Raw genomic sequence first — 9,667 nt, forward strand, 5'->3', positions numbered from 1 at the left:
GAAATGTCGAAAAAGATGCGGGGTATGATGCTCACAGCACCTGGTATTCCCAAGCGGTCTCCCAATCAGGTACTAACCAGGCCGAACCATGCTTGGCTGCCGAGATCGGACGAGATCGGGCGAGATCGGGCGAGATCGGGCCTTTTCAGGGTGGTATGGCCGTGAGCGGTACTGCTCTTGCAGATGGACACCCATGAAATGTCGAAAAAGATGCGGGGTATGATGCTCACAGCACCTGGTATTCCCAAGCGGTCTCCCAATCAGGTACTAACCAGGCCGAACCATGCTTGGCTGCCGAGATCGGGCGAGATCGGGCCTTTTCAGGGTGGTATGGCCGAGAGCGGTACTGCACTTGCAGATGGACACCCATGCAATGTCGAAAAAGATGCGGGGTATGATGCTCACAGCACCTGGTATTCCCAAGAGGTCTCCCAATCAGGTACTAAACAGGCCGAACCATGCTTGGCTGCCGAGATCGGACGAGATCGGGCCTTTTCAGGGTGGTATGGCCGTGAGCGGTACTGCTCTTGCAGATGGACACCCATGAAATGTCGAAAAAGATGCGGGGTATGATGCTCACAGCACCTGGTATTCCCAAGCGGTCTCCCAATCAGGTACTAACCAGGCCGAACCATGCTTGGCTTCCGAGATCGGACGAGATCGGGCCTTTTCGGGGTGGTATGGCCGTGAGCGGTACTGCACTAGCAGATAGACACCCATGAAATGTCGAAAAAGACGCGGGGTATGATGCTCACAGCACCTGGTATTCCCAAGTGGTCTCCCAATCAGGTACTAACCAGGCCGAACGATGCTTGGCTTCCGAGATCGGACGAGATCGGGCCTTTTCAGGGTGGTATGGCCGTAAGCGGTACTGCTCTTGCAGATGGACACCCATGAAATGTCGAAAAAGATGCGGGGTATGATGCTCACAGCACCTGGTATTCCGAAGCGGTCTCCCAATCAGGTACTAAACAGGCCGAACCATGCTTGGCTGCCGAGATCGGACGAGATCGGGCCTTTTCAGGGTGGTATGGCCGTGAGCGGTACTGCAATAGCAGATGGACACCCATGAAATGTCGAAAAAGATGCGGGGTTTGATGCTCACAGCACCTGGTATTCCCAAGCGGTCTCCCAATCAGGTACTAACCAGGCCGAACCATGCTTGGCTGCCGAGATCGGACGAGATCGGGCGAGATCGGGCCTTTTCAGGGTGGTATGGCCGTGAGCGGTACTGCTCTTGCAGATGGACACCAATGAAATGTCGAAAAAGATGCGGGGTATGATGCTCACAGCACCTGGTATTCCCAAGCGGTCTCCCAATCAGGTACTAACCAGGCCGAACCATGCTTGGCTGCCGAGATCGGGCGAGATCGGGCCTTTTCAGGGTGGTATGGCCGAGAGCGGTACTGCACTTGCAGATGGACACCCATGCAATGTCGAAAAAGATGCGGGGTATGATGCTCACAGCACCTGGTATTCCCAAGAGGTCTCCCAATCAGGTACTAAACAGGCCGAACCATGCTTGGCTGCCGAGATCAGACGAGATCGGACGAGATCGGGCCTTTTCAGGGTGGTATGGCAGTGAGCGGTACTGCTCTTGCAGATGGACACTTATGAAATGTCGAAAAAGATGCAGGGTATGATGCTCACAGCACCTGGTATTCCCAAGCGGTCTCCCAATCAGGTACTAAACAGGCCGAACCATGCTTGGCTTCCGAGATCAGACGAGATCGGGCCTTTTCAGGGTGCTATGGCCGTGAGCGGTACTTCACTAGCAGATGGACACCCATGAAATGTCGAAAAAGATGCGGGGCAAGATGCTCACAGCACCTGGTATTCCCAAGCGGTCTCCCAATCAGGTACTAACCAGGCCGAACCATGCTTGGCTTCCGAGATCGGACGGGATCGGGCCTTTTCAGGGTGGTATGGCCGTGAGCGGTACTGCACTTGCAGATGGACACCCATGAAATGTCGAAAAAGATGCGGGGTATGATGCTCACAGCACCTGGTATTCCCAAGCGGTCTCCCAATCAGGTACTAACCAGGCCGAACCATGCTTGGCTTCCGAGATCGGACGAGATCGGGCCTTTTCGGGGTGGTATGGCCGTGAGCGGTACTGCACTAGCAGATAGACACCCATGAAATGTCGAAAAAGACGCGGGGTATGATGCTCACAGCACCTGGTATTCCCAAGTGGTCTCCCAATCAGGTACTAACCAGGCCGAACGATGCTTGGCTTCCGAGATCGGACGAGATCGGGCCTTTTCAGGGTGGTATGGCCGTAAGCGGTACTGCTCTTGCAGATGGACACCCATGAAATGTCGAAAAAGATGCGGGGTATGATGCTCACAGCACCTGGTATTCCGAAGCGGTCTCCCAATCAGGTACTAAACAGGCCGAACCATGCTTGGCTGCCGAGATCGGACGAGATCGGGCCTTTTCAGGGTGGTATGGCCGTGAGCGGTACTGCAATAGCAGATGGACACCCATGAAATGTCGAAAAAGATGCGGGGTTTGATGCTCACAGCACCTGGTATTCCCAAGCGGTCTCCCAATCAGGTACTAACCAGGCCGAACCATGCTTGGCTGCCGAGATCGGACGAGATCGGGCGAGATCGGGCCTTTTCAGGGTGGTATGGCCGTGAGCGGTACTGCTCTTGCAGATGGACACCAATGAAATGTCGAAAAAGATGCGGGGTATGATGCTCACAGCACCTGGTATTCCCAAGCGGTCTCCCAATCAGGTACTAACCAGGCCGAACCATGCTTGGCTGCCGAGATCGGGCGAGATCGGGCCTTTTCAGGGTGGTATGGCCGAGAGCGGTACTGCACTTGCAGATGGACACCCATGCAATGTCGAAAAAGATGCGGGGTATGATGCTCACAGCACCTGGTATTCCCAAGAGGTCTCCCAATCAGGTACTAAACAGGCCGAACCATGCTTGGCTGCCGAGATCAGACGAGATCGGACGAGATCGGGCCTTTTCAGGGTGGTATGGCAGTGAGCGGTACTGCTCTTGCAGATGGACACTTATGAAATGTCGAAAAAGATGCAGGGTATGATGCTCACAGCACCTGGTATTCCCAAGCGGTCTCCCAATCAGGTACTAAACAGGCCGAACCATGCTTGGCTTCCGAGATCAGACGAGATCGGGCCTTTTCAGGGTGCTATGGCCGTGAGCGGTACTTCACTAGCAGATGGACACCCATGAAATGTCGAAAAAGATGCGGGGCAAGATGCTCACAGCACCTGGTATTCCCAAGCGGTCTCCCAATCAGGTACTAACCAGGCCGAACCATGCTTGGCTTCCGAGATCGGACGGGATCGGGCCTTTTCAGGGTGGTATGGCCGTGAGCGGTACTGCACTTGCAGATGGACACCCATGAAATGTCGAAAAAGATGCGGGGTATGATGCTCACAGCACCTGGTATTCCGAAGCGGTCTCCCAATCAGGTACTAAACAGGCCGAACCATGCTTGGCTGCCGAGATCGGACGAGATCGGGCCTTTTCAGGGTGGTATGGCCGTGAGCGGTACTGCAATAGCAGATGGACACCCATGAAATGTCGAAAAAGATGCGGGGCTTGATGCTCACAGCACCTGGTATTCCCAAGCGGTCTCCCAATCAGGTACTAACCAGGCCGAACCATGCTTGGCTTCCGAGATCGGACGAGATCAGGCCTTTTCAGGGTGGTATGGCCGTGAGCGGTACTGCACTAGCAGATGGACACCCATGAAATGTCGAAAAAGATGCGGGGTATGATGCTCACAGCACCTGGTATTCCCAAGCGGTCTCCCAATCAGGTACTAACCAGGCCGAACCATGCTTGGCTGCCGAGATCGGGCGAGATCGGGCCTTTTCAGGGTGGTATGGCCGAGAGCGGTACTGGACTTGCAGATGGACACCCATGCAATGTCGAAAAAGATGCGGGGTATGATGCTCACAGCACCTGGTATTCCCAAGAGGTCTCCCAATCAGGTACTAAACAGGCCGAACCATGCTTGGCTGCCGAGATCGGACGAGATCGGGCCTTTTCAGGGTGGTATGGCCGTGAGCGATACTGCACTAGCAGATGGACACCCATGAAATGTCGAAAAAGATGCGGGGTATGATGCTCACAGCACCTGGTATTCCCAAGCGCTCTCCCAATCAGGTACTAACCAGGCCGAACGATGCTTGGCTGCCGAGATCGGACGAGATCGGACGAGATCGGGCCTTTTCAGGGTGGTATGGCAGTGAGCGGTACTGCTCTTGCAGATGGACACTTATGAAATGTCGAAAAAGATGCAGGGTATGATGCTCACAGCACCTGGTATTCCCAAGCGGTCTCCCAATCAGGCACTAAACAGGCCGAACCATGCTTGGCTTCCGAGATCAGACGAGATCGGGCCTTTTCAGGGTGGTATGGCCGTGAGCGGTACTGCACTAGCAGATGGACACCCATGAAATGTCGAAAAAGATGCGGGGTTTGATGCTCACAGCACCTGGTATTCCCAAGCGGTCTCCCAATCAGGTACTAACCAGGCCGAACAATGCTTGGCTTCCGAGATCGGACGAGATCGGGCCTTTTCAGGGTGGTATGGCCGTGAGCGGTACTGCACTAGCAGATGGACACCCATGAAATGTCGAAAAAGATGCGGGGTATGATGCTCACAGCACCTGGTATTCCCAAGCGGTCTCCCAATCAGGTACTAACCAGGCCGAACCATGCTTGGCTGCCGAGATCGGACGAGATCGGGCGAGATCGGGCCTTTTCAGGGTGGTATGGCCGTGAGCGGTACTGCTCTTGCAGATGGACACCCATGAAATGTCGAAAAAGATGCGGGGTATGATGCTCACAGCACCTGGTATTCCCAAGCGGTCTCCCAATCAGGTACTAACCAGGCCGAACCATGCTTGGCTGCCGAGATCGGGCGAGATCGGGCCTTTTCAGGGTGGTATGGCCGAGAGCGGTACTGCACTTGCAGATGGACACCCATGCAATGTCGAAAAAGATGCGGGGTATGATGCTCACAGCACCTGGTATTCCCAAGAGGTCTCCCAATCAGGTACTAAACAGGCCGAACCATGCTTGGCTGCCGAGATCGGACGAGATCGGGCCTTTTCAGGGTGGTATGGCCGTGAGCGGTACTGCTCTTGCAGATGGACACCCATGAAATGTCGAAAAAGATGCGGGGTATGATGCTCACAGCACCTGGTATTCCCAAGCGGTCTCCCAATCAGGTACTAACCAGGCCGAACCATGCTTGGCTTCCGAGATCGGACGAGATCGGGCCTTTTCGGGGTGGTATGGCCGTGAGCGGTACTGCACTAGCAGATAGACACCCATGAAATGTCGAAAAAGACGCGGGGTATGATGCTCACAGCACCTGGTATTCCCAAGTGGTCTCCCAATCAGGTACTAACCAGGCCGAACGATGCTTGGCTTCCGAGATCGGACGAGATCGGGCCTTTTCAGGGTGGTATGGCCGTAAGCGGTACTGCTCTTGCAGATGGACACCCATGAAATGTCGAAAAAGATGCGGGGTATGATGCTCACAGCACCTGGTATTCCGAAGCGGTCTCCCAATCAGGTACTAAACAGGCCGAACCATGCTTGGCTGCCGAGATCGGACGAGATCGGGCCTTTTCAGGGTGGTATGGCCGTGAGCGGTACTGCAATAGCAGATGGACACCCATGAAATGTCGAAAAAGATGCGGGGTTTGATGCTCACAGCACCTGGTATTCCCAAGCGGTCTCCCAATCAGGTACTAACCAGGCCGAACCATGCTTGGCTGCCGAGATCGGACGAGATCGGGCGAGATCGGGCCTTTTCAGGGTGGTATGGCCGTGAGCGGTACTGCTCTTGCAGATGGACACCAATGAAATGTCGAAAAAGATGCGGGGTATGATGCTCACAGCACCTGGTATTCCCAAGCGGTCTCCCAATCAGGTACTAACCAGGCCGAACCATGCTTGGCTGCCGAGATCGGGCGAGATCGGGCCTTTTCAGGGTGGTATGGCCGAGAGCGGTACTGCACTTGCAGATGGACACCCATGCAATGTCGAAAAAGATGCGGGGTATGATGCTCACAGCACCTGGTATTCCCAAGAGGTCTCCCAATCAGGTACTAAACAGGCCGAACCATGCTTGGCTGCCGAGATCGGACGAGATCGGGCCTTTTCAGGGTGGTATGGCCGTGAGCGGTACTGCTCTTGCAGATGGACACCCATGAAATGTCGAAAAAGATGCGGGGTATGATGCTCACAGCACCTGGTAATCCCAAGCGGTCTCCCAATCAGGTACTAAACAGGCCGAATCATGCTTGGCTGCCGAGATCGGGCGAGATCGGACGAGATCGGACGAGATCGGGCCTTTTCAGGGTGGTATGGCCGTGAGCGGTACTGCACTAGCAGATGGACACCCATGAAATGTCGAAAAAGATGCGGGGTATGATGCTCACAGCACCTGGTATTCACAAGCGGTCTCCCAATTAGGTACTAAACAGGCCGATCCATGCTTGGCTTCCGAGATCGGACGAGATCGGGCCTTTTCAGGGTGGTATGGCCGTGAGCGGTACTGCACTAGCAGATGGACACCCATGAAATGTCGAAAAAGATGCGGGGTATGATGCTCACAGCACCTGGTATTCCCAAGCGGTCTCCCAATCAGGTACTAACCAGGCCAAACCATGCTTGGCTGCCGAGATCGGACGAGATCGGGCGAGATCGGGCCTTATCAGGGTGGTATGGCCGTGAGCGGTACTGCTCTTGCAGATGGACACCCATGAAATGTCGAAAAAGATGCGGGGTATGATGCTCACAGCACCTGGTATTCCCAAGCGGTCTCCCAATAAGGTACTAAACAGGACGAACCATGCTTGGCTGCCGAGATCGGACGAGATCGGACGAGATCGGACGAGATCGGACGAGATCGGGCCTTTTCAGGGTGGTATGGCTGTGAGCGGTACTGCACTAGCAGATGGACACCCATGAAATGTCGAAAAAGATGCGGGGTATGATGCTCACAGCACCTGGTATTCCCAAGCGGTCTCCCAATCAGGTACTAACCAGGCCGAACCATGCTTGGCTTCCTAGATCGGACGAGATCGGACGAGATCGGGCCTTTTCAGGGTGGTATGGCCGTGAGCGGTACTGCACTAGCAGATGGACACCCATGAAATGTCGAAAAAGATGCGGGGTATGATGCTCACAGCACCTGGTATTCCCAAGCGGTCTCCCAATTAGGTACTAACCAGGCCGATCCATGTTTGGCTTCCGAGATCGGACGAGATCGGACGAGATCGGGCCTTTTCAGGGTGGTATGGCCGTGAGCGGTACTGCACTAGCAGATGGACACCCATGAAATGTCGAAAAAGATACGGGGTATGATGCTCACAGCACCTGGTATTCCCAAGCGGTCTCCCAATCAGGTACTAACCAGGCCGAACCATGCTTGGCTTCCTAGATCGGGCGAGATCGGGGCTTTTCAGGGTGGTATGGCCGTGAGCGGTACTGCTTTTGCAGATGGACACCCATGAAATGTCGAAAAAGATGCGGGGCAAGATGCTCACAGCATCTGGTATTCCCAAGCGGTCTCCCAATCAGGTACTAAACAGGCGGAACCCTGCTTGGCTGCCGAGATCGGACGAAATCGGGCGAGATCGGGCCTTATCAGGGTGGTATGGCCGTGAGCGGTACTGCTCTTGCAGATGGACACCCATGAAATGTCCAAAAAGGTGCGGGGTATGATGCTCACAGCACCTGGTATTCCCAACCGGTCTCCCAATCAGGTACTAACCAGGCCGAACCATGCTTGGCTGCCGAGATCGGACGAGATCGGGCGAGATCGGGCCTTTTCAGGGTGGTATGGCCGTGAGCGGTACTGCTCTTGCAGATGGACACCCATGAAATGTCGAAAAAGATGCGGGGCATGATGCTCACAGCACCTGGTATTCCCAAGCGGTCTACCAATCAGGTACGAACCAGGCCGAACCATGCTTGGCTGCCGAGATCGGACGAGATCGGGCGAGATCGGGCCTTTTCAGGGTGGTATGGCCGTGAGCGGTACTGCTTTTGCAGATGGACACCCATGAAATGTCGAAAAAGATGCGGGGCAAGATGCTCACAGCATCTGGTATTCCCAAGCGGTCTCCCAATCAGGTACTAAACAGGCGGAACCCTGCTTGGCTGCCGAGATCGGACGAGATCGGGCGAGATCGGGCCTTATCAGGGTGGTATGGCCGTGAGCGGTACTGCTCTTGCAGATGGACACCCATGAAATGTCGAAAAAGGTGCGGGGTATGATGCTCACAGCACCTGGTATTCCCAACCGGTCTCCCAATCAGGTACCAACCAGGCCGAACCATGCTTGGCTGCCGAGATCGGACGAGATCGGGCGAGATCGGGCCTTTTCAGGGTGGTATGGCCGTGAGCGGTACTGCTCTTGCAGATGGACACCCATGAAATGTCGCAAAAGACACGGGGTATGATGCTCACAGCACCTGGTATTCCCAAGCGGTCTCCCAATCAGGTACTAACCAGGCCGAACCATGCTTGGCTGCCGAGATCGGACGAGATCGGGCGAGATCGGGCCTTTTCAGGGTGGTATGGCCGTGAGCGGTACTGTACTAGCAGATGGACACCCATGAAATGTCGAAAAATATGCGGGGTATGATGCTCACAGCACCTGGTATTCCCAAGCGGTCTCCCAATCAGGTACGAACCAGGCCGAACCTTGCTTGGCTTCTGAGATCGGACGAGATCGGGCCTTTTCAGGGTGGTATGGCCGCGAGTGGTACTGCGCCTGCAGATGGACACCCATGAAATGTCGAAAAAGATGCGGGGTATGATGCTCACAGCACCTGGTATTCCCAAGGGGCCTCCCAATCAGGTACTAACCAGGCCGAACCATGCTTGGCTTCCGAGATCGGACGAGATTGGGCCTTTTCAGGGTGGTATGGCCGGGGGCGGTACTGCACTAGCAGATGGACACCCATGAAATGTCGAAAAAGGTGCGGGGTATGATGCTCACAGCATCTGGTATTCCCAAGCGGTCTCCCAATCAGGTACTAACCAGGCCGAACCACGCTTGGCTTCCGAGATCAGACGAGATCGGGCCTTTTCAGGGTGGTATGGCCGTGAGCGGTACTGCACCAGCAGATGGACACCCATGAAATGTCGAAAAAGATGCTGGGTATGATGCTCACAGCACCTGGTATTCCCAAGCGGTCTCCCAATCAGGTACTAACCAGGCCGAACCAAGCTTGGCTTCCGAGATCAGAGGAGATCGGGCCTTTTCAGGGTGGTATGGCCGTGAGCGGTACTGCTCTTGCAGATGGACACCCATGAAATGTCGAAAAAGATGCGGGGTATGATGCTCACAGCACCTGGTATTCCCAAGCGGTCTCCCAATCAGGTACTAACCAGGCCAAACCATGCTTGGCTTCCGAGATCGGACGAGATCGGGCCTTTTCGGGGTGGTATGGCCGTGAGCGGTACTGCACTAGCAGATGGACACCCATGAAATGTCGAAAAAGATGCGGGGTATGATGCTCACAGCACTTGGTATTCCCAAGCGGTCTCCCAATCAGGTACTAAACGGGCCGAACCATGCTTGGCTGCCGAGACAGGACGAGATCGGGCCTTTTCAGGGTGGTATGGCCGTGAGCGGTACTGCACTAGCA

At 55.0% G+C, this 9,667-nt stretch overlaps 2 non-coding genes and 49 pseudogenes across 2 annotated transcripts; all 51 read right to left on the reverse strand.

The window, feature by feature from the left end:
* Positions 1 to 28: 28 nt before the first annotated feature.
* Positions 29 to 167, reverse strand: LOC144184587 (5S ribosomal RNA; annotated as a pseudogene).
* A 56-nt stretch (positions 168 to 223) lies between these two features.
* LOC144191688 (5S ribosomal RNA) lies at positions 224 to 342 on the reverse strand (annotated as a pseudogene).
* Positions 343 to 398: 56 nt separating this feature from the next.
* Positions 399 to 517, reverse strand: LOC144188265 (5S ribosomal RNA; annotated as a pseudogene).
* A 56-nt stretch (positions 518 to 573) lies between these two features.
* LOC144188203 (5S ribosomal RNA) lies at positions 574 to 692 on the reverse strand (annotated as a pseudogene).
* Positions 693 to 748: 56 nt separating this feature from the next.
* Positions 749 to 867, reverse strand: LOC144189827 (5S ribosomal RNA; annotated as a pseudogene).
* Positions 868 to 923: 56 nt separating this feature from the next.
* On the reverse strand, positions 924 to 1,042 carry LOC144190892 (5S ribosomal RNA; annotated as a pseudogene).
* Positions 1,043 to 1,098: 56 nt separating this feature from the next.
* Positions 1,099 to 1,227, reverse strand: LOC144181941 (5S ribosomal RNA; annotated as a pseudogene).
* A 56-nt stretch (positions 1,228 to 1,283) lies between these two features.
* On the reverse strand, positions 1,284 to 1,402 carry LOC144191689 (5S ribosomal RNA; annotated as a pseudogene).
* A 56-nt stretch (positions 1,403 to 1,458) lies between these two features.
* On the reverse strand, positions 1,459 to 1,587 carry LOC144185937 (5S ribosomal RNA; annotated as a pseudogene).
* Positions 1,588 to 1,643: 56 nt separating this feature from the next.
* On the reverse strand, positions 1,644 to 1,762 carry LOC144191560 (5S ribosomal RNA; annotated as a pseudogene).
* A 56-nt stretch (positions 1,763 to 1,818) lies between these two features.
* On the reverse strand, positions 1,819 to 1,937 carry LOC144187712 (5S ribosomal RNA). The gene has a single exon (XR_013324894.1). It is a non-coding gene; the product is annotated as a 5S ribosomal RNA (ribosomal RNA).
* A 56-nt stretch (positions 1,938 to 1,993) lies between these two features.
* LOC144188204 (5S ribosomal RNA) lies at positions 1,994 to 2,112 on the reverse strand (annotated as a pseudogene).
* A 56-nt stretch (positions 2,113 to 2,168) lies between these two features.
* Positions 2,169 to 2,287, reverse strand: LOC144189828 (5S ribosomal RNA; annotated as a pseudogene).
* A 56-nt stretch (positions 2,288 to 2,343) lies between these two features.
* Positions 2,344 to 2,462, reverse strand: LOC144190893 (5S ribosomal RNA; annotated as a pseudogene).
* A 56-nt stretch (positions 2,463 to 2,518) lies between these two features.
* LOC144181942 (5S ribosomal RNA) lies at positions 2,519 to 2,647 on the reverse strand (annotated as a pseudogene).
* Positions 2,648 to 2,703: 56 nt separating this feature from the next.
* Positions 2,704 to 2,822, reverse strand: LOC144191690 (5S ribosomal RNA; annotated as a pseudogene).
* Positions 2,823 to 2,878: 56 nt separating this feature from the next.
* On the reverse strand, positions 2,879 to 3,007 carry LOC144185938 (5S ribosomal RNA; annotated as a pseudogene).
* A 56-nt stretch (positions 3,008 to 3,063) lies between these two features.
* On the reverse strand, positions 3,064 to 3,182 carry LOC144191561 (5S ribosomal RNA; annotated as a pseudogene).
* A 56-nt stretch (positions 3,183 to 3,238) lies between these two features.
* On the reverse strand, positions 3,239 to 3,357 carry LOC144187724 (5S ribosomal RNA). The gene has a single exon (XR_013324896.1). It is a non-coding gene; the product is annotated as a 5S ribosomal RNA (ribosomal RNA).
* A 56-nt stretch (positions 3,358 to 3,413) lies between these two features.
* LOC144190895 (5S ribosomal RNA) lies at positions 3,414 to 3,532 on the reverse strand (annotated as a pseudogene).
* Positions 3,533 to 3,588: 56 nt separating this feature from the next.
* Positions 3,589 to 3,707, reverse strand: LOC144187816 (5S ribosomal RNA; annotated as a pseudogene).
* Positions 3,708 to 3,763: 56 nt separating this feature from the next.
* On the reverse strand, positions 3,764 to 3,882 carry LOC144191692 (5S ribosomal RNA; annotated as a pseudogene).
* A 56-nt stretch (positions 3,883 to 3,938) lies between these two features.
* Positions 3,939 to 4,057, reverse strand: LOC144188266 (5S ribosomal RNA; annotated as a pseudogene).
* Positions 4,058 to 4,298: 241 nt separating this feature from the next.
* Positions 4,299 to 4,417, reverse strand: LOC144191181 (5S ribosomal RNA; annotated as a pseudogene).
* A 56-nt stretch (positions 4,418 to 4,473) lies between these two features.
* LOC144189069 (5S ribosomal RNA) lies at positions 4,474 to 4,592 on the reverse strand (annotated as a pseudogene).
* Positions 4,593 to 4,648: 56 nt separating this feature from the next.
* Positions 4,649 to 4,777, reverse strand: LOC144181943 (5S ribosomal RNA; annotated as a pseudogene).
* A 56-nt stretch (positions 4,778 to 4,833) lies between these two features.
* On the reverse strand, positions 4,834 to 4,952 carry LOC144191693 (5S ribosomal RNA; annotated as a pseudogene).
* A 56-nt stretch (positions 4,953 to 5,008) lies between these two features.
* LOC144188267 (5S ribosomal RNA) lies at positions 5,009 to 5,127 on the reverse strand (annotated as a pseudogene).
* Positions 5,128 to 5,183: 56 nt separating this feature from the next.
* On the reverse strand, positions 5,184 to 5,302 carry LOC144188206 (5S ribosomal RNA; annotated as a pseudogene).
* A 56-nt stretch (positions 5,303 to 5,358) lies between these two features.
* LOC144189829 (5S ribosomal RNA) lies at positions 5,359 to 5,477 on the reverse strand (annotated as a pseudogene).
* A 56-nt stretch (positions 5,478 to 5,533) lies between these two features.
* Positions 5,534 to 5,652, reverse strand: LOC144190896 (5S ribosomal RNA; annotated as a pseudogene).
* Positions 5,653 to 5,708: 56 nt separating this feature from the next.
* LOC144181944 (5S ribosomal RNA) lies at positions 5,709 to 5,837 on the reverse strand (annotated as a pseudogene).
* A 56-nt stretch (positions 5,838 to 5,893) lies between these two features.
* Positions 5,894 to 6,012, reverse strand: LOC144191694 (5S ribosomal RNA; annotated as a pseudogene).
* A 56-nt stretch (positions 6,013 to 6,068) lies between these two features.
* LOC144188268 (5S ribosomal RNA) lies at positions 6,069 to 6,187 on the reverse strand (annotated as a pseudogene).
* Positions 6,188 to 6,438: 251 nt separating this feature from the next.
* LOC144191671 (5S ribosomal RNA) lies at positions 6,439 to 6,557 on the reverse strand (annotated as a pseudogene).
* Positions 6,558 to 6,613: 56 nt separating this feature from the next.
* LOC144182213 (5S ribosomal RNA) lies at positions 6,614 to 6,742 on the reverse strand (annotated as a pseudogene).
* Positions 6,743 to 6,798: 56 nt separating this feature from the next.
* Positions 6,799 to 6,947, reverse strand: LOC144187135 (5S ribosomal RNA; annotated as a pseudogene).
* A 56-nt stretch (positions 6,948 to 7,003) lies between these two features.
* On the reverse strand, positions 7,004 to 7,132 carry LOC144185639 (5S ribosomal RNA; annotated as a pseudogene).
* A 56-nt stretch (positions 7,133 to 7,188) lies between these two features.
* Positions 7,189 to 7,317, reverse strand: LOC144184660 (5S ribosomal RNA; annotated as a pseudogene).
* A 56-nt stretch (positions 7,318 to 7,373) lies between these two features.
* LOC144183186 (5S ribosomal RNA) lies at positions 7,374 to 7,492 on the reverse strand (annotated as a pseudogene).
* A 241-nt stretch (positions 7,493 to 7,733) lies between these two features.
* Positions 7,734 to 7,862, reverse strand: LOC144183742 (5S ribosomal RNA; annotated as a pseudogene).
* A 56-nt stretch (positions 7,863 to 7,918) lies between these two features.
* LOC144185610 (5S ribosomal RNA) lies at positions 7,919 to 8,047 on the reverse strand (annotated as a pseudogene).
* Positions 8,048 to 8,103: 56 nt separating this feature from the next.
* On the reverse strand, positions 8,104 to 8,232 carry LOC144187061 (5S ribosomal RNA; annotated as a pseudogene).
* Positions 8,233 to 8,288: 56 nt separating this feature from the next.
* Positions 8,289 to 8,417, reverse strand: LOC144185307 (5S ribosomal RNA; annotated as a pseudogene).
* Positions 8,418 to 8,473: 56 nt separating this feature from the next.
* LOC144181946 (5S ribosomal RNA) lies at positions 8,474 to 8,602 on the reverse strand (annotated as a pseudogene).
* A 56-nt stretch (positions 8,603 to 8,658) lies between these two features.
* On the reverse strand, positions 8,659 to 8,777 carry LOC144183662 (5S ribosomal RNA; annotated as a pseudogene).
* A 56-nt stretch (positions 8,778 to 8,833) lies between these two features.
* LOC144186006 (5S ribosomal RNA) lies at positions 8,834 to 8,952 on the reverse strand (annotated as a pseudogene).
* A 56-nt stretch (positions 8,953 to 9,008) lies between these two features.
* On the reverse strand, positions 9,009 to 9,127 carry LOC144190668 (5S ribosomal RNA; annotated as a pseudogene).
* Positions 9,128 to 9,183: 56 nt separating this feature from the next.
* LOC144190082 (5S ribosomal RNA) lies at positions 9,184 to 9,302 on the reverse strand (annotated as a pseudogene).
* Positions 9,303 to 9,358: 56 nt separating this feature from the next.
* LOC144187458 (5S ribosomal RNA) lies at positions 9,359 to 9,477 on the reverse strand (annotated as a pseudogene).
* A 56-nt stretch (positions 9,478 to 9,533) lies between these two features.
* LOC144186806 (5S ribosomal RNA) lies at positions 9,534 to 9,652 on the reverse strand (annotated as a pseudogene).
* Positions 9,653 to 9,667: the final 15 nt, after the last annotated feature.

Source organism: Stigmatopora nigra, unplaced genomic scaffold (assembly GCF_051989575.1).
Source record: "Stigmatopora nigra isolate UIUO_SnigA unplaced genomic scaffold, RoL_Snig_1.1 HiC_scaffold_24, whole genome shotgun sequence".
NCBI classification, from domain to species: Eukaryota; Metazoa; Chordata; class Actinopteri; order Syngnathiformes; family Syngnathidae; genus Stigmatopora; species Stigmatopora nigra.